The sequence below is a fragment of the Polypterus senegalus genome, chromosome 8, assembly GCF_016835505.1.
Source record: "Polypterus senegalus isolate Bchr_013 chromosome 8, ASM1683550v1, whole genome shotgun sequence".
Classification (NCBI taxonomy): Eukaryota; Metazoa; Chordata; class Cladistia; order Polypteriformes; family Polypteridae; genus Polypterus; species Polypterus senegalus.
Genome location: NC_053161.1, coordinates 116,873,217 through 116,892,625, shown reverse-complemented (window position 1 = coordinate 116,892,625; position 19,409 = coordinate 116,873,217). Strand labels below are relative to the sequence as shown.

General features: G+C 37.6%; 1 protein-coding gene and 1 long non-coding RNA gene across 5 annotated transcripts in view; one reads left to right on the top strand and one right to left on the bottom strand.

The window, feature by feature from the left end:
- The window catches only part of gas2l3 (growth arrest-specific 2 like 3), a 97,297-nt gene extending 84,255 nt beyond the window's left edge, over positions 1–13,042 (bottom strand). The window contains exon 1 of one of the 4 annotated variants that reach the window (XM_039761677.1): positions 12,954–13,042. The gene's annotated coding sequence lies outside the window, so the exon portion shown is untranslated. Of the gene's footprint in view, positions 1–1,150; positions 1,203–1,845; positions 2,012–12,770; positions 12,904–12,953 lie in introns of those variants that run through there. The other 3 variants (XM_039761678.1, XM_039761676.1, XM_039761679.1) reach the window with 3 other exon arrangements.
- A 1-nt stretch (position 13,043) lies between these two features.
- The window catches only part of LOC120534248, a 128,754-nt gene continuing 122,388 nt past the window's right edge, over positions 13,044–19,409 (top strand). The window contains exon 1 of the long non-coding RNA XR_005634711.1: positions 13,044–13,120. This is a non-coding gene — a long non-coding RNA (uncharacterized LOC120534248). The remainder of the gene's footprint in view (positions 13,121–19,409) is intronic.

Here is a 19,409-nt window from a genome sequence, read left to right as displayed (position 1 = left end):
GTCCAAATTGGACCCTGTGTGAATGCGGAATGTGTACTGTATATGAGCAGGAAGATGCAATAGATTAGTGTGCTGTCCAGGTCCTGTTCTTGCATTGCACCCAGTCCTACCAGGGTGGGCTCTGGGACACGGCAAACCTGAACTGGATTAAGTGGATTAGAAAATCATTTTATACATCTTTAAATTGGAGAAGAAAAACAGAACACTCAATGAAAACTACAATGTCAATGAAGAGAACATACAAATACCACACAGATGGTGTACCTACATGGCAGCAAACATAAGTGCTAAGCCTCCAAGCTACACCTATTCATTTATAAAGTTTTTTCTTTTAATTTGTCTTTAATGAATGGATGAGGGTGTGAGAATTAAAGAAAAGTGCAATTTGAGTGGCTTCAAAGCTACAGGAACAATACAGCTGCATGATCAGAATTTTTGTGTTCTCAATGCCCCTTTGTATAAAAATGCTAAGCCAAATCCCACAATGCCCAATAAAACCTGGGTAGTATTTCATATTGTCAACAGCAAAAAATCAACACGTTCTATGATTTCAACACTTTTTGCAAAGCAGAATTACTAGTAGTAGTTTGCATAAGTTTAAGAAAACAAATAAAAGGATAACAGCCATAAAGGAAACAGATTTGGCTTTGCAGTGGGTCATGGCATGTAACACCTGGATAAAAGAAAATTAAACTTGGGTCAAATACTATGCAGAAAGCTATATGTGAATTTCCTGCCTTTTAAACTCAACTGCATCAAACTACTGGCAACTTTACAACCATCTGTCTCCTACTGCATTCCTAGGGGTGCAAAATGCAGACAAGCTTTAAGCTCCCTTACAAAAACTGCATTTTAGGGCAGATTCGGGACGCGAAGTGTTTTTTGTAGCACTTTCCGGAAAACCTCTCTTCTTGTAAATGTGTCGCATTTAAATGTTCACGAACACCCGATGACCGATGCAGCTCTGCCCTCAGTTTTCACCGTTCTCCAGTATTTGAACGTGCTGGCGGTAGATGACAGCTGCGTCACGCAATGGATAACGTTGCTTAGCTAGTTAAAAACGATGTTTTGAAAATTTGTTACTTTGTTTTATGACAACTGTCGTAATATTCCTCAAACACGTTTGCATTGTTAACAGTGTAACACTCACCACTAAATGAGATCGAGGAAAGGTTACGCTCTGTTCTGAAATTGTACTGTCCGCGTTCGGTCGTCCCAACTGCAGAGTGGGATGCCGACTCTGGAATAAACAGATTGCATCTTCTGGTACTTCTGCTAAATCCATTCTAATTCTACAATTTCTCCATTCTTTTTAACGCGTTGTTTATATTCGTTTGTAACCGCAACAAAAATAAGACTGCGTGAGTCATTATGCATTCCACTTCTTAATTAAAATATCCTTCTTTAACCCCCGGAAAAAATGGCTAGTCCACGAAATGACTAACGCATTACATATGCCACACGCGGCGGGGTCTGCGGACGTTTAGCTGTTTTCACGTTCCTTTTCACATTGGTTTAAGAGAGCGAGTGGCGTTGCCCCCCAAAAATCAGGGAGTGTTCGTAAATACTTTTTAGTGTAGTACTGTATTCTGCATACATTCTTTGGCTATAGCTCACGCGGTACGCTGACCGTTTCTTTTTCCTAATCTTGGGACGCAGCGACATTTGATAGTTAGGTTTAAAACTAGCTGAATGTGACGGAAATATTTACTAACGAAGAGCCGACTGGCGCCGGATGTACGCCTATTTCTCTGTTACGCTTTCACGCCGCTGCCTCGATTCCTGCCTGGAATTTACTGTAAAGAATCCATACCGTAAGCAACAAATGTAATAACTTGTACTTACCAAATAGGGCTTTGCGATCTCATTCACGCTCCAAATAACTCTACTTTACTTACGCCGTCGGAATTAACTAAAAATATATATTATAACAGACAGACGACTGTACTTTTCTCCTGTAACTGTCAACCGCTTCCCATCCTTCTTGCTTCTCTGAGCTCGGAGCGGCATAAGTATTTCTGGAAGCGCCGTTCGAAACAGCCAATGGAGCGGCAGTTGAATCAGTCAATCACTCTTTTGGAGGCAGGGCGCGACCATATTTGTGCAACAGGTGGGCGGAAGCGGGTGTGGCCTGGGAGGCATATAGTTTACAGTACAGTATTAGTTTATAGGCGCGCACCTGTGTGGGCGTGGTCTGAATAAATCACGCCGTGCTCCTGCTTTGTTTATATTAAGAAAGCTGGGCACAATAGGATTTTTATTTTAATCTACTGACAATTCACAAGGAAGCGGTAACCTTAATGTCTCCAGCCCTCTGAAAGACACAAACTATTCCAGAGAGAATAAATCAAAGCGTCAACAAAATAAATTTCCGATCGGATACCAAAATAGCGTTCATACCAAAATTCCGGTTGTATACACGTATATTTATCATGTACAGAAGTCGACCTCCTCCAACTAAAATTAAATTCTCTCAGAAATGCTTTTTCAGGCCTTCACATTTTAACACAATAAAAAGTCAAATAGCAAACAGTCAAAATTACTGATAAATAATCTAATTAATTGTATCGCGTGAAATGTACCCTTATCAAGCTTCCATATGTGTCCAACTACAATCCTCCAGATACAACGTCTAACAAGTCATTTCTTTAATTGAAAAAGAAAAAATAAATTCCTTGAAGGTTTCCTCCCACAGTCCAAAGACATGCAGTTTAGGTGCATTGGCGATCCTAAATTGTCTCTAGTGTGTGCTTGGTGTGTGTGTGCCCTGCGGTGGGCTTGCACCCTGCCCGGGATTTGTTCCTGCCTTGTGCTGGCTGGGATTGGCTCCAGCAGACCCCCCCATGACCCTGTGTTAGGATATAGCGGGTTGGACAGTGACTGACTGACTGAAATTCCTTGAACCTCACCTCATAATCATGGTATAAGAATATTGTTGACTTTCCAGATATGACCTCACAAGTGTATTATATAGCTTTGCCGTGACCCTCCTGCTTGTACTTCAATAAGAAGCCCTGTTTGCAATTGTATTATACTGCCTACAACTGCTAATGCTGGATGGTGACAGTCCTCTCAGATTCCCAGTGTTTTTCTCATAAAGCACACTTTCTTGATCCAGACCTCAGACATGCACTTTGTGTTAAATGTATACAACTGCATACATTTATTTTCCAAATCTGCTTAATCAAATAAGGCATCACAGTGAGTAGGACCCTATGCAGGCAGTAATGGGTGCAAGGCAATAATCAGCACTGCATGGGCTACGAACCCAAGTCAAAGCACACTCCTTTATGTTACTGACATAGAGATTACATCAAAAATTCAAGTTCAGAACACTTATTCATACAAATCTAAAACAGTAACCAAAAAGCACATCACTGTGTGGAGCTTTCATACACACTGTATGCAGAAATATATATTTAAATAAAAGGTAACAGAACATATACATTTTTGTTTGTTTTTCCCGTTTCTAAAGATGAAGTGTAAGAACATTGAGTAAGTTAAACAAAATCTTTTGATATCTGGTTATCCACATAGTACAGTGCCACTTGCAAACATAACTAAGTCATTACTGACATTTCTTATGTAACTGATTTGGAAAAAAAATAAAGTAAAGGAGCAGTGACCCTAGCATTAATCATTGTGAGACTACTGTTCACCTAAATTAATTTCTTGAACCACAACTATTCCTCACACAATCTTAACTAGAACACCCATACTGCATAGTGACTCAAATACATTGGCTATATAGTTCTCTGTTCTGACTTTTAGAACTGCATTTATTAATTTGCCCATGGTAAGCTTTAACATAACTAGTCTATACCCACCAGAGGGGACGTTTGCACAGAAATTCTTAAGACGGCTTTTGCTGTCTTAAGAATTTCTCCCATATTTGCCTAATTCTGAAAAGTACATATTAATGATATATATTCCCAGTCACTAGGTTAACTATATCCAATCCAAGTGATTTATTTGTTCTTAGCCTTTGCAATACTAACATTTATCTTTGTTTGATCTGCAAACCTTTTACTATTTCCTTTAACACTCCTGAACTAAATTTTACATGTATATCACTGACCTCTAAACTGGGAAAAACTCCTGTTCAAATAATATACATTTGTTATTTAATCTTTGCTGTTGTTACTAGAATTCTTATCATCCTTTACCAATCCTTTTAATACTATTATACTTAAGCAACCTCATGCAGTTATCTTTTCATCATTTTCAGTATTGTTAAATCCTGCTATCAATCCAGTGATTTTTGGATGGTTTATGTCCTTTTGTATTGTGCTCTTATTGCCATGAATGTAGCTTGCATGCACCTGCTTTTTTCTCTCTCTATCTCTGTATGAGCTTCATTGTCCTTATACACCACTGATAAAGTGCATTCCCTTTTTGAATGTTATGTTGATAAGGTCTTCACATTCTGTATTTAAGTTAAGTCATTCTTAGGTTCAACAACACAGACCTTGAGGCCACATTTCTGACATACATTGTCTTCAGGAATGTACACTTTTTTCGGCTATCAAAGAATGTGCTATTGTAATTGTTTCAATTTACAGTATACACATATATCTCACTATTTTATAAAAAAAATCTTGGGTTGAGACATGACCTTCTCAGAGACACTTTAACGTCCTGCGAGACAAGGCAGTGAGACAAAAGGACAGCTGCTGTACGGGCTTTTAAATTTTCGAAGCGCTGCTCGACATGCAGATCACGCAGCACGGCAGTAGCAGCAAGTCAACAGTAGATCGAGCACAGAGGAGGAAAAAAAATGTATTTGTTTCCCATTGTATCACCGTTTAAGAGAGGATTTCAGAGAGGCAACTGCATCCCCTTAGTATGCGTTCAGACCCCCTTTTCACAACACAAGCGGCAGAGATGGGAAGTGGCTGGGGCATTGCACAGCCCAGGGGGGTTGGGGGTGGGCGAGCAAAACGAGCAGGGGGCAAAGCTCTCTAGTTTGGATTAAAAAAAAAAACACCTCTCACTGCCCCCCCCACCTTAAAGAATGTATATTTAAAAATGAAAGCAAGTATTCTCGTTCCTGTTAACTTTATCTATTTACTTGCATCTACTTCTAATAAAATATTTCACATGCTTTAGGCTTTGCCCAATTGCTATCCAGGTACTGTTATGCCATTCTAGATGCCTGTCACTAAAGTGGATTAAACTATCAACTATCTCTTGGCATCTTCCAAACCTAGGCCTATTAGCTCCCAGCTACACAATTTTTATTAGCCTTTAAAGATATTCTAACTCATGTTGAGGATCCTTGACTATATCTGAAAACAGTATGCTTTATCATAATTAAACACTCCTCTTATTCAGTGTAAATTTAGAGGGGTCTTTTGGCATCCCATGGAATACTGGTTCTTTGCTATGTGACTTTCTAGCATTGATAGTTACTCACACCACCTCCAGTACCCAGTCTCTATTTGTACTCAGTGACCCATTGTCATACAAAGTTATTTACTTTATCTGTTACTATTTATCACCCTTACCTTACCATTTTAACTCTTATCTATGCAGTCACATTTTCTTCTAAATATTCTTAACTAATGTGAGATAAATAAAATTAGTCATATTCACAATCTCACTGATTACAACTTTGCCTTTCTTCTCATTTTCCTCCTATTTATCGCTAATACCTGCCAAGTCTGTTCACAACCTTGGGGTGGTGATTGTTGACCACCTGTCCTTCACTGATCATACTGCAACAGTCTCTTGGTCTTACAGATTCACTCTGTACTACAACCACAAGACTAGGCTATATCTGACAGAATATGCAGAACAACTCCTGGTCCAGGCTTTGGTGTTGTTATGTCAGGATTACCGCAATTCTCATCTGGCAGGAAAACCGGCAGGCATCACCAAGCATGGTATCAAATCTCAATCGAGACTCTTTTCATGTGTTGCCTGTAACTTAGTGGAAAAAGCTGCTCGCCACCTTTCAAAATTCTGACCCCCTCAACATGTTGAAGATGCATTTAAAGATCCTCTTGTTTGGTGAATTTCTTTATAATTGATATGATGTGTTACGTTTGTAACCTAGGAATTGTAACTGGGATGTATTTTGTTCTGAGATCTTCACTGTTGATGATACAGTAATCAATTTTGTAATCCTGTCCTATAACATTATACAAGGAGGTTTACTACATTAAGTTGATCAATGACGCTTTTGCAAGTCACTTTAGGTAAAAGAGACGGCTAAGCAAATAAATGTAAATGTAAATTTGTTTGTGCACTATTTTGTAGTATTCAACTTTTACAACCACCAACCAAGAGAGCCAGTCACTTTCATCTATTCAAAGTTCTTGTAAAGACAAAAGAGCTGTAAAAAACAATACACACATGCTCATTAACCAAAGATTTAAGAGCCAATGAAACAAAGTAAAGAGTTAAGGTACAAAGATCAAAATTATATTTTCACAAGCAAGACTTACATATACAATCACAATAAAATCATTATTCACGGTGCATTACAGTATGTACAGCATTCCATTAGTATTCTTACAAAAAATTCAGTATCATTGTATACCTGGCTCAAAGTTAATTTTCGATAGATAGATAGATAGATAGATAGATAGATAGATAGATAGATAGATAGATAGATAGATAGATATTGCCACAACAGTATGGAGATGCATTTTCACTTCACTGATAATTTTCACATTAACAGACTGGAAATACTTTCTACTTACATAAGCAAATTCATTCTCTGAAGGCGCCTTTATAGCAATGCGTGTGTAGTTGATTGTTCAGATTACATTTGAAAAACCAGACATTTCTGTGAATTGCTCTTTGATATCTGCCTGTTCAATCATAGTGTAAGAAAATCTTATACAGTATATCATTTTAATATTTCAGGTTTACAGTCTTGCATGTAATTGTTGTGCTGATATCAAATGTATTCACAGTGCTAAAGTTATTTTCAACTGAAATTCCAGTTCAGCCCTTGCTGCTTCTGGGAGCCTCTTGAACCCAGACCGTCACAAATGGTGGTAGCGATGGGATGAGCAAGTGGCGGAGAGGATTGAAGAACAGAAAATTGGATTGGTGCCACCAATCCACTCAAACATGAAGAGTTCTTTAGAGAATTATGAACTTTTAATGGACTATTTACTTATTTATTGCTGATTTTATTATTATTTTAAATTAATTGTTCTTTAAATCTCCTGTTTTAGAAGGGGGATTGAGCTTATTTTATTGAAGGGTTAGTTTTAGTGCTTTTATCATTTTAGTGCAGTGACAGGGCCATGCTACAGACCTTGGCCACCAGTTGCACTGGGTTTAAGGAGTGAAGAACCATCCCTTGCAACTGGTGTCTTGAGGGCAGAGGTGTGTGGTAAGAGGTCAGTGGCAAAGTGCAATTTTTATATAAATAATCTGGCAGTCAGGCTCTGAACGGGTGCGAGTGTGTGCATGCCAGTGCCCCTCCAGGGCTGATTGGGGTGCTTGGGAAAATGCACATTCATGTGCAAATGCAAGTGGATCATTCAGGTGCTTCATTCACACCTCAGAGTTGGTGGAGAAAGAGGATAAGAGAAAGGAGGTTAAGGAAGGAAAAGAGCAAGATGGTGAGCAGCCTGTGTCATAAAGAGTGGAGGCAGGTGGTCAGGGGAATGCCCTGAGAAAGCAAGCACTAGGCCTGTACATGAGTGAGGGGCTAGAGAAGGGGCACTTCTTAGAACAGCACAAAGGAGTAGGAGCAGCCCTATTGTGCAGTGTCTCCCTTCTGATACCGATGGACTGGCTCAGGGAGACATGTGTGGCGGTTAGCGAGGAGACCTACAGACACTGACAGGTTAACAGAGGACCCTGAATCCAGAATTAAGTAGATGGCTGCACCTGTCGGTGGGCACCTCCTCATGCTGCAAGGTCTTGATGGGATAAGCTGAGTAGATGTCTGATTTTAGAGAGAGGCATTGGGGCTCATGACTGTTTTAATAGAAGAAGCCTGCCTTTGATTTAAACCTTGTTCTTATTAGGTTATTTATTGGATTTTAACCTCCACATTTCAATTTGCTTTTATTGATTAATTATTTGATGGAGAAGTTCTTTTGCACTGCACTTTTGAGCACTGTTTGTTTATTTGTTTGTTTTTTATTAAAAGCGCTTGCCACTTTTGTACTATTCCCCTGTTGACCGTGTATGTCCTCATTTACCCGGCTCATCATGGTTTATGACTATTGACAGTTCCAAACCACACCACCACAGGCCACTACCACTTGTACCACTAGAGTATAGTACAGTTTTTATTCACATGTCATAAGGTTACTCAATAGCTAATTATAGTGACATGTATATGTTCTTTTATATATTGTTTACTAGCTGAAGTGCCCTGCATTGCCAGTGCTTGAACTTGGCCCAAACTCATTGATACTTTGTACAGTCACTTATACATTATCATATTTGCAGTACTGGGGGCTTTTCTTTGCACACTGGCTCTGAAATCAGCAGGTACTCACCAGTATGCAGTATCAGCACTTTAGCTTTTTATTCTTCATAGTACGGTCACATTTTCTTTCAATACTCTGTACTGGCAATTCACACAATATCTTGGTGCTATAATGCCACACATGTTAATCTGTAGTTATCTCCTGGGAACTGCAGCAAGGGGGAGGTCTCCTACCTAAAAGCTCTCCATCTCCTAGCTTATATATGCATGAATGTAAGTCCAACCCACCCCCAATGAACCCCTAATTATGATAAAACCTCGAAACTCCATAAAGTCTGTATGTTAAGTTGGGTTAACTGTAATATACATTCACAATTTCCTGAATATACTTAGTTGTTTTGGAGTATTATGTAGTTTTTGTTGTGGTGACCCTCTTGTTACAACTCATCCAGTCAAGCCTATATTTTAAATTACATGCACAATAAGATTAATACAAAATTTAGTGAGCGTAGGCATAACAGTTTTTGAGTGATATACAGTTTTTGTGTTGTTCTCCATCACACCACAACCACCCACTCCCGCCATCACTTCCACTGAAATACTGATGTGGAATGTAGCCTGTAAGAAGGACCAGACCTAAACAATTTGCAAAATTCATCAACATCAGCTTAATGGCTTTTAAATGACAATGCACTTTTGGTTTTGCACAAATCCCTCCCCTGCCAATAAAAAAATAAAAAAAACGATATTGTCTCACAAATTTGTAATACTGAAGAATGTCATTGCTGAACTAAAAAGTTAAAAAAAGTGTGTTAATTTGTTTTGAATGTTGAGGTATAAAACTCACAAATACTTCTGGTTGGCTATTTAAACTGATGATAATTTAGATTTAGTTCCTTTGTGTATAATTAGTCATGCACCGTTTTAAAATAATTATTGAATGTCAAGTTTCTAGAAAGACACCTTGAGGAAACTTGCTGAGATGCAGCTTGCCAGTCTGGAGATTCTATGGTCAAGAAAACAATTCAGATTTTCATTATGGCTCTGACCTTTTGTATACAATAGTGGCTCAGTTGGAAGCTGCATAGCATTAAAACAGGTCTTAAGTGAAGCTTTTTGGATTTCCTTTAAAGCAGGGAATCCACTTTGTTTCCTGCTGAACTGCAGGTTCTCCAAAATCTCTACATTCCAGCCTCTCATTTAATCATATCGTCAGTTTGATGAATAAAGGATGTACGTCGGTCCCAAATTTTTTTTGATAATACTTTCCTTTACTAAATGATTAAGTGCCTAGAAACAGCACAAAGCCGAATGGGCTAAATACGTTAATTGAAAAGGACTCCAATGTTAAAATTAATAACCATCAATCCATATTGTGGATTTGCATTTTTCATAATAGCATATAAAGATAACTAGGACTTATCTCAGCATGAACAGCAACAAACAAGAGCTAGCCTAAAACAGAACATTGTGAGAACTTCATTTTATATAAGAATGATGTCCATCATTGTACACAATAAAAATGTATATATGAAAAGAATGGTAAAATGCATCATAAATAAATGCCAAATTACAGCCTAAGACAATTGGTGCAATACCTCTGTTCAACAAGGTATAGAACCTGACTGCCAATCTTAGCCTGGTTAAAAAAGTACATTTTCAAAAAATGGAGAATGCCCATCTGTGTTAAAGTGGACATAAAGGACTGAGAGTAACAGTGTGAACGATACCTGGATTAGATACCTGTTCAATGATGGGCTACACACAGACACAACCACACCAGCTATTTTAGTGCTGAGAGTCAACTTAACAGCAGGGGTTTGCACCGTACTAAATTGCAAAAATAGAACTTGTATGACAACCCTTATACACAATAATATATAGCATGCCAAGTCAGGATATGTCATAGGTTCTAAACACATCATCAGTCAGAAGTAGTTTAAAAACTAATTCACATTTAGAAAGAAGCAATGGACTAAAACCAGCTACAGCCAAAAACAGAGTCTTATTTGAGATATGAGGTTTTTCTCAGCACAACAATTGGAAACAAATCATACAAAATGAAATATAACAAACCGCTTTATCTGAAATCCACCCATCTCACTAAAAATAACAATTCAGATATACAAAATAATTTTCCCAAAAATAAATTACACCCATAAATACATTTCATCTATATTTTTCAAATGGGTATCTGTTTCAAGATGATACTTAACAATATTGAATGTGGATGTTGCATTCAGTAACACTAATCCATAACCATTATTAAAAACACTGTCTTGGTCAGGGTTTCTGTCTCCTCTCATAGATAACATAACAAATCATGCTTGTAGATCACACAATGTTGCTTGTTTTGATAATAAACAAAGAAAAATATGAAATCTCTATGACAGTATTCTTTGACTGATTTGCTGTATATTTCTTTATAGCTACATTTTGTGGCAATAATACATTTTAAATATGGTTTTTAATATGGTCTAATGATGGTTAGATGCAATAAAATAAAAAGTAAATTTGCATATTGCAGTTGTTAACAGTACTGCCACATAATCCACTGTCCTGGGTTCAAATCCTATACCTGATTGTTGTCTGTTTGCAGTTTTCTTGCCCTGCCTGAGTCTGTGTTGGTTTTCTCTGGGTACTACAGTTATTCCTATTCAGCCCAAAAGGTGCACATTTAAGAATACCTGGAGACTCAAAACATGTCTCCATGTGTATTGGTTTGTGTCTTGTGATGAAATGGTTCTGTCATTTGTCACAAATCTGGACAGTGCTGCTGGGATAGGCTCTGGTTTGCCCACAAACCTGAATGGTAAAAAGTGGGGTTTAGAATGTCTTATCTATTTACAAGATAAATTAGTGAGAAGAAAAAAAATAATTAAAACAGATGTATTTTGTCAACTCTATATTTCTGTATGCGAGTTAAATTGTTTTATTATTTGGATGGCATGGTGGTGTAGTTGAGTATGAATTCATTTCCAAGCCTACATACTGTACATTCAGCATTAAGTCACTTGTGGAAATTCTCAAATGATTCTGCCGTTATAGGGTATATCGATAAGGGGGATAAGACAGAGTATAGGAATCAGGTGGAGAACTTTGTTTCTTAGAACAAAAAGAATTGTATGAAACTTCATATCAGCAAAGTCAAGGAACTAGTTATTGACTATTACTGCACCAAAGAGCCTATATGTCCAGTCCCTATTTGGGGAGTACATGCAGGGGTGGTGCACTCCTACAAGTACTTCTGGGTCCACATTAATGACACGTCGAGGTTGAACTGGTCTTTAAACACAGATGAACTAGGAGACTGAGTTCATTTAATGAGGGTAGTGACATCCTTCACATATTTCATAACTCTGTGATGACCCGTGCAGTTTTCTACGCTGTGGTGTGTTTGGCTGGTAACATCACTTCATGACGGGACCACCAAATCAACAAGCTAATTAAAATGGTAGGCTTAGCTATGGAACAAACTATGGACACCCTGGAGGTAGCGGCTAAGGAGATCATTAAAACAAAACTGAGTGCCATTATGAACAACGCTGCATATCCTCTTTCTGACACACTAAGCACTTTCAGCCAATTAATTATTCAGCAGAAGTGGGTCAAAAAATGCAACTGGGGCTAATTTATACCAACATCCATACGTCTCCATAACACTTCACTGGGACAAGGACTGCCAAGTCATAAGTTTTTTTTTTGTTTTTTAATGTTCCTCCTTTTTAGTCATTCTGCTGTGTGGGTGTGTGTGCGTATTTATCTATTTATTTATTTAATGAGCTTCTATAAATAACCATATTTCCCACTGGGGGCAAATGAAGTTCTATCTGTCCATGTTTGCACAATTTCCTCTGGGTCTGTATGGGTTTGCCACTAGACACTGATGTTTTCCTCCCACATCCTAATGAAGTGAATGAAAGGTTACTTGGCCCAGTATGAGTTACTCTTTGAGTGTAACTGGTGATAAATTGGAACCCTGTCAATTGCAGGGTTTGTGTCTTGTGCCCATTTTTGTGGCTTAAATGTGCTAAAAGATAAAACATTTAGACGGCTGGATGTTTGGTATTAAATAAAACAGGTTCCAAAACTGAAATTAAATATTCACATAAATGTACGCTCTGGATTCTTATTTTTAAAAATGACATTCACTTCTTTCGAATAAGATTGTATATTCACAGCTTTCTCTGGGTGTTAAATGCTATGCTGGTGCTATGTTATTATATACTTACTTGAAAAAATATCTAAATTAATCGATCATAGGTAAAGCAATGGATTACCTCGTTCTAATGTATACACACAACGCTGTCCACTCAACAAAGCTTAGTTTTCTGCCAAAACGCCGTTTAAAAAACTCGTTACTGACCTGCCTCTTGGTTTTCATATTTTCAGGTTGCAAACAATCAAGCCAAACTGATACCTTTCTGATTACAGGCCGTATATGTCTACGCAGACAAAGCCTTTTCCTGCATTTAAACCGAAAATCAGCCAAACTAAAAGCTGCCTGTAGCTGCGATTTTCCCAGCAGCTCCCAGTTTTCCCAACTTACCTCACCGTCCCCCTACCCCCCTCGCAGACATGCTGGGACGTTACAGCTGGGTACAGCCGGACTCTTCCTCCTCGTAAAGGAGACTTTTCCGAGCAATCTGAACTCTTAAGGAAGGAGGTGTACAAGCCTTCAATTTAAACTGCACTAGCCTGAAGCAACAGTTGAAGGTGAGCTGAAAATCACGTTTTACAGGGTGGCTTCGACAGCGAGGCGTTTATACATTTCACGACGTACTTCGACAAGTTAGACTTACAATCCGATGACACAAAAGCGCATTTTGCACATCTAAAACTACATTTCGGACGAATGAATACAAATCTGAAAAAACATAAATTCTGAAACCGACTTAATCCAGTTAAAGGGACAGAGACTCCTATGTCAGCGTCAGACGCCCCCATCCGAACTCACTCGTATCTGCAAAGTTAGAGCAGCAGTCCCGCACGGGGGATATGGGAGGAAAACCCACTCGTGCACTGGGAGAGCATTCGCTTTGGACTCACGATACTAACCACTTCGCCAAAGGGTCAAATATCCTGCATTTTTAATTTTGTGTATCTAACAATCGAAGTTCAGAGAACTCATAGTTCACATCGATACCAGCAATAGAACCTGACAGAAATGGTATCTTTGCTGTTTTTTTCGAGTAATTTGTTTATGGTTTCCATCATATATTTCAACAGTTTTTAAAAGTCATCCCGTTTTCTGTTTTCCGAACTGTAATTGCATTTTGATAAGAATTTTTCCATGTATTCTCCTGAGGCATTAATGTAAGAGAAAGTTGTAATTCGCAGGTTATACTGTAATCTAAATTGTAGTCAGGATTTGGGGCCGCACATGACTAAAGAAATGAAAACCGTCAACAAATATCTGTTACATTTTCACTAGTTAAAAGTGTGTTTTAAATATCCAGAATTGCACTTTTGATATATTTACTACTTTAGTTTGCTTTTAGCACTCAGCTCACTGATGTCATGGGAAATTGCATACAGTACCCCACAATGATTGCAGTCCGCAACAGTTCATGGCCTTTATGCAACCATTGCAAACGTTAAATGCAAAATTAGGACTATTTAAGACACATTACTAGCTGACTGTTAAGAAAATGGACTAAAATGCTCAGTATTTTGCATGACTTACCTGATAAAAAATTATGCAGTGGCAAAAGAATTGTTTCAACACAAGGCCCAGAATTTTGCTATGTGCATTTGATTTCAGATATGTTTGCAGCTGCTCTTTCCTGACTGTTCCAGTCTTTTGTCCTGGCATTATTAGCAGCAAGCCATTCTACTGATGTTCTGAGCTCTCGGACAGCACAGCTGCACATTGGAAACTGCAGTATTGTCTACGGAATGATTTCCAGGTGGTTTGTGGAGCAAACAACCCTATTATTTATTCAAACTTGGGGTTTCTTGTCAAGCATCGTATTTCCACTGTTCTATCCCAGTAGGTTTTAATTATTTATAGTCACAAGTTGCCACTGTTGGGCCCAAATCAACTTATTCCATTGCAAGGCAGACTCACTCTTATCAACAGGTAATCATTCCTGCTTTGCTTGAGGTGATGTTAGAACTTAATTGAAATTGGAGTAGTTTGGTCTTCCTGGTCTTCCTTAAACCACATGGCATTAGAGTGAGATGGACATTGTCCTAGGTGCAGAATTGAATTTCAGGTGTTCAAGTGGTTAACCTAGATGCTAAATTCATGAACCTAACTAAGGAACACACATCCTGTGCTGATTTTGTTTCTTCCACAAGCATCAACGTGAAAATTCAAAATCTGACAGAAATGTCTCTACTAATTGTTTTTCTTCAGTAAACACCTAATTTTATCAGAGAAGAGTTAACTTTGACTACTCAACACAAAAGTCATCTGGGAGACTTGATCATGGAATTATCTGATATTTTAGAAAGCACTCAGATAATTATAAACAGGCAGCTCCACATTGACACACACAGTTTAGAGTTTCTAATTAACATAACCATCATGTCTTTGCGCTGTGCATAGGAGATCTCCTTGAAACTTGAAATTGAATTCTTCTGCAAAGTAGAGTAGGATTAAACTGCAAAATCCAGACTTACTGCTGACAATTACTCAAATTATACATCAATTATGTGCTAGTTGAAAGGTGTGCTCACTTGTGCAAGCAATCCACTAAAATCTAAAGTTGTTAGATTTATTTAACTGTATATTCAGTACTGTTGATTAGTAGGTCTTATTAAAAGTGAAAAAAATTCTGGGATGATATGTCTTGATTTTAGCTTTTATAACAAATAAAACACTGAAATTTCAGTTGGAGTCTGTAGACTTTGGGTTTCCATTGGATATTATTTTACAGTATACAGTATATCAGATGTTTAAAATTAAAAATACATTTACTAGCATCTTGAAATTAAGCCAGTTTTTATTCAACTCATTATTTTTATAGAATTCCTTCTATGTACAGTATAATTTTTGTATGACTGTACACATTTTCACAATGAGCTTTACTTTATTATTATTTAAGTTTTTTTATGCTTCAATCTCATAATTGAATTTACTTGCAATTTAGTTGTTTTTATTTTTTCTATCTAAAAATAAAACAATAGAGACCAGCTTTTCACAAGCAGAAAGAATCAGCTGCTGCCGCAGTTGAAAGCAGATGCCTACTGAATTCCCAAGGTAATACCTTACCTGAACAGACCCACAATTGATTACTGCTTTGTTCAAAAGATCATTGAATATATGTGCTGCCACACCAAGCTTAGTTTACTTTAGTCATAAGTTAGTTGAAGTTGGATAGTATTAACGCAATTTAAATTGCAACCACAGAAACAGGAGCAGAGAAACGATATGGCCAAGGCCAGTTACAAAACATCATTCTTTAATTAGGAAATTCTACTAAAGGAGCAGGAGGGGAGAAGAAGGTGATGCAAACTATATAAAGGTACAAGTTATATATTGTTTTGTAACTAATGGAAATGTTAAGTGAGAAATGTTGACATCAACAATTTTCAGTGGATTGCTTTTTTTCTTTTACAAAGTAGTAGGCAAACATATGACATAGCCAACACACACCATTCTCTGATTGTTACATGATGCTAACAAGAAAACTCCTACATATGTAGAGAACAAACTGCACAGAAACAGTTCTTGGCCTTGGGTTTGAACGCAGGAATATGGAGCTGTGAGGAAGCCGTGCCAAACACCATAACATCAAATTAACCATGTTTGGATTCATACTGAAGAAAATTAAGTAATGTGTGTATTAATATATCTAATTCAATGTAATGTAATTTAGTATGATCACGTTTTCTGGTATTATGTGGTTGTTTGTACCTTAAAATATTGACATACATTTCTTAAGTGTCATATTAACAAAGTTACCTGACGTTGATGCAAATAATCCGTTGCAGGGATTATTATCATTATTCATCTACTTTATGTTTGTCTTCCTTAAAATTCAACAACAACAACATTTATTTATATAGCACATTTTCATACAAACAGTAGCTCAAAGTGCTTTACATAATAAAGATTAGAAAAATAAAAGACACAATAAGAAAACAAAATAAGTCAACATTAATTAACATAGAATAAGAGTAAGGTCCAATGGCCAGGGGGGACAGAAAAAAACAAAAAAAAACTCCAGACGGCTGGAGAAAAATAAAATCTGTAGGGATTCCAGACCATGAGACCGCCCAGTCCCCTCTGGGCATTCTACCTAACATAAATGAAACAGTACTCTTTGTATTTAGGGTTCTCACGGAAGGACTTGATGATGATGGTCACGTAGACTTCTGCCTTTTAATCCATCCATCATTGTTGGAGCATCATGAAGCTTTGAGTAGGTGGAGGTGGCGCAGGCCACCACCACAAAGAGACCGGAAAAAGAAACAGAAGAGAGAGTAGGGGTCAGCAGGGATTTTAGAGCCATCATGAATAGCTATTATGAAGAATTGAACATACAGAGTATCAGGATTAAGTTAAATTAAGATTAAAATGAAGTTATAAAAAAGCCATGTTAAAGTAATGTGTTTTCAGCAGTGTTTTAAACTGCTCTACTATATCAGCCTGGTGAATTCCTATTGGCAGGCTATTCCAGATTTTAGGTGCATAACAGCAGAAGGCCACCTCACCACTTCTTTTAAGTTTTGTTCTTGGAATTCTAAGGAGACACTCATTTGAGGATCTGAGGTTACGATTTGGAATATAAGGTGTCAGACATTCCGATATATAAGATGGGGCGAGATTATTTAAGGCTTTATAAACTATAAGCAGAATTTTAAAGTCAGTCCTGAATGACACAGGTAACCAGTGTAGTGACATTAAAACTGGAGAAATGTGTTCGGATTTTCTTTTCCTAGTTAGGATTCTAGCTGCTGCATTCTGCACTAGTTGCAAACGATTTATGTCACATTTAATTTGTATACTCAAAAAATGGTATGCCTATTTTCAAACAACTTAAAACAACTTTTATGCACATGACTATCTTATATTTGCATAAAATATGAAATTTGCATGAAGAACTGCCACTTTGGTTGCATTTTGGTCTGAAATAAGCAATATTTAAAGTGATACCCTTAGGCATTAGTGCTGGCATAACTGCACTTTTAATTTATGTAATTGATCTAGATCAAAATGCAACTAGAAAAGAAGCTGAGTATGCTGGTAACAGTGAACTAGGTGAAATACTGGGTACTGTTGAGTTAGCAGAGATATTATAGACAGAACTGGACTGAACTTGCCTTAGGTTAGATAAGTGGCAGATCAAGTTTAAAGCAAGTAAATATCAAGCGCTGCATGGAGAATTTTAAAATATTTGATTATAATGCACAGCTGGGGACTCTAAAAACTTTAAAATACATTATGTGAAGGATTTAGGAGTTATTGTAAACCTGTTACTGTCTACATCCATACAGTGTTACAGAAGTGATCAAGAAGGCCAATAAGATGGTAGGTTACAATGGCGAATATGTGGAATGTAAATCAAAGGATGTTGTATAGTTAACTTGTATGACACATTTGTGAGGCCTTATGGGGGAGTACTGTGAGCAGTTTTTGTCACCATATTACAAAAACGGAATTTTTAACAATTAGGTAAGGTTAAAAGAACTAAATCTTTTTAGTTTATGCAAATGCAGGTTAAGAGGAGACATAGTATAAGTGTCTAAAAGTATAAAAAGAATTAGTAAAGAGAATTACACCTGTGATTTTAAATTGAGTTTAAACTGAGTTCTTCAACAAGCGCACCAGGACACAGACAGAAGTTGGTTAAGTGCAAATTACAAATGTAAGAAAGTTTTTCTTCACTCAGTATACCATACAAATGTCACATAAATTACCAGATAGGGGGGTACATAGTTGTTCTTTTGAAACCTTCAAACCAATTTTGCTCAACTATTGTGATAATTGGTCTGCATTAATAATGTAGCTCATATGTTTTACCTCTGTTTCCTAAATGTTGTAACAGATCTGTGTGATAAAACAGTGAAATGACTGTACAAAGCTTGAAGCAAAAGTAATCAAGTCAGGTCAGGTTGGGGAGCATGCACTGGTACAGCGCGTTGCCACACCCACCACACAAGGGAACATCTCAGGATTCCATTTGGCAACACCTCAGGCAGCCACACGGTCCAGTCCCACCCTCCAGAAACGACCATCTATCTGCCGCAACCAGGTATTACGTGGGCGACCACTTCGCCTGGTCCAACTGCTCGCATCCTTATCAATCTGGGAATCCAGCTACATGGCTGTAGTACCATAACTGACATTTCCTCACAATGCAGGAAATATGCCTCATTCGGGACTCTGTGAGCAACTGCTCGTTTGACACAAAGTCAAACCAGCAGTATCCAAGGATTCTCCAAAGAGGTACAGTACCAAAGGAGTACAGTCTTTGTTTCAAGTAACTGGATATTGTCATTGTCTTGCAACTATATAGCAAAACAGGAAGCACCAGGACTATAAAGACTTGAACCTTCATCCTTTTGCAAAGATATCAGGAGTGCCACCCCGTTGTCTACTGACTTCATAGGAAGAGTCACCAGAGACATGAATGTCACTGCTAAGGTAAGTAAACATCTCAGTGTGGTCAACACTCTCTCCTCAAATAGACACACTGTGACGCAAGGTTTTATCAAATTAATTTCATACATATTGTCAAAACAAACTGTTTTTGTCAGTCATTTTCTTGCGCTATACAATGAACGTTTCCCTTCGGTATATGACATCATTTTCCATTCAAGTTTGAAATGATGGATGGGATTGTTGGTTATGAATCAGTGTACTGTATTACAGTATCATCAGGCATACCTTGGTAATTTTAATATGCTCATTAATTTTATATGATTCTGTCACAAAATGGCTTATCAGTTTCTTTATGAACATTGTTGGTTTGAAAGGGCCTATTGTAAAAGAATAAAATACAAGACACAGACCAAAAAAGGAAAGAGAGAAGAAAGATTTTTAGGGGAGATT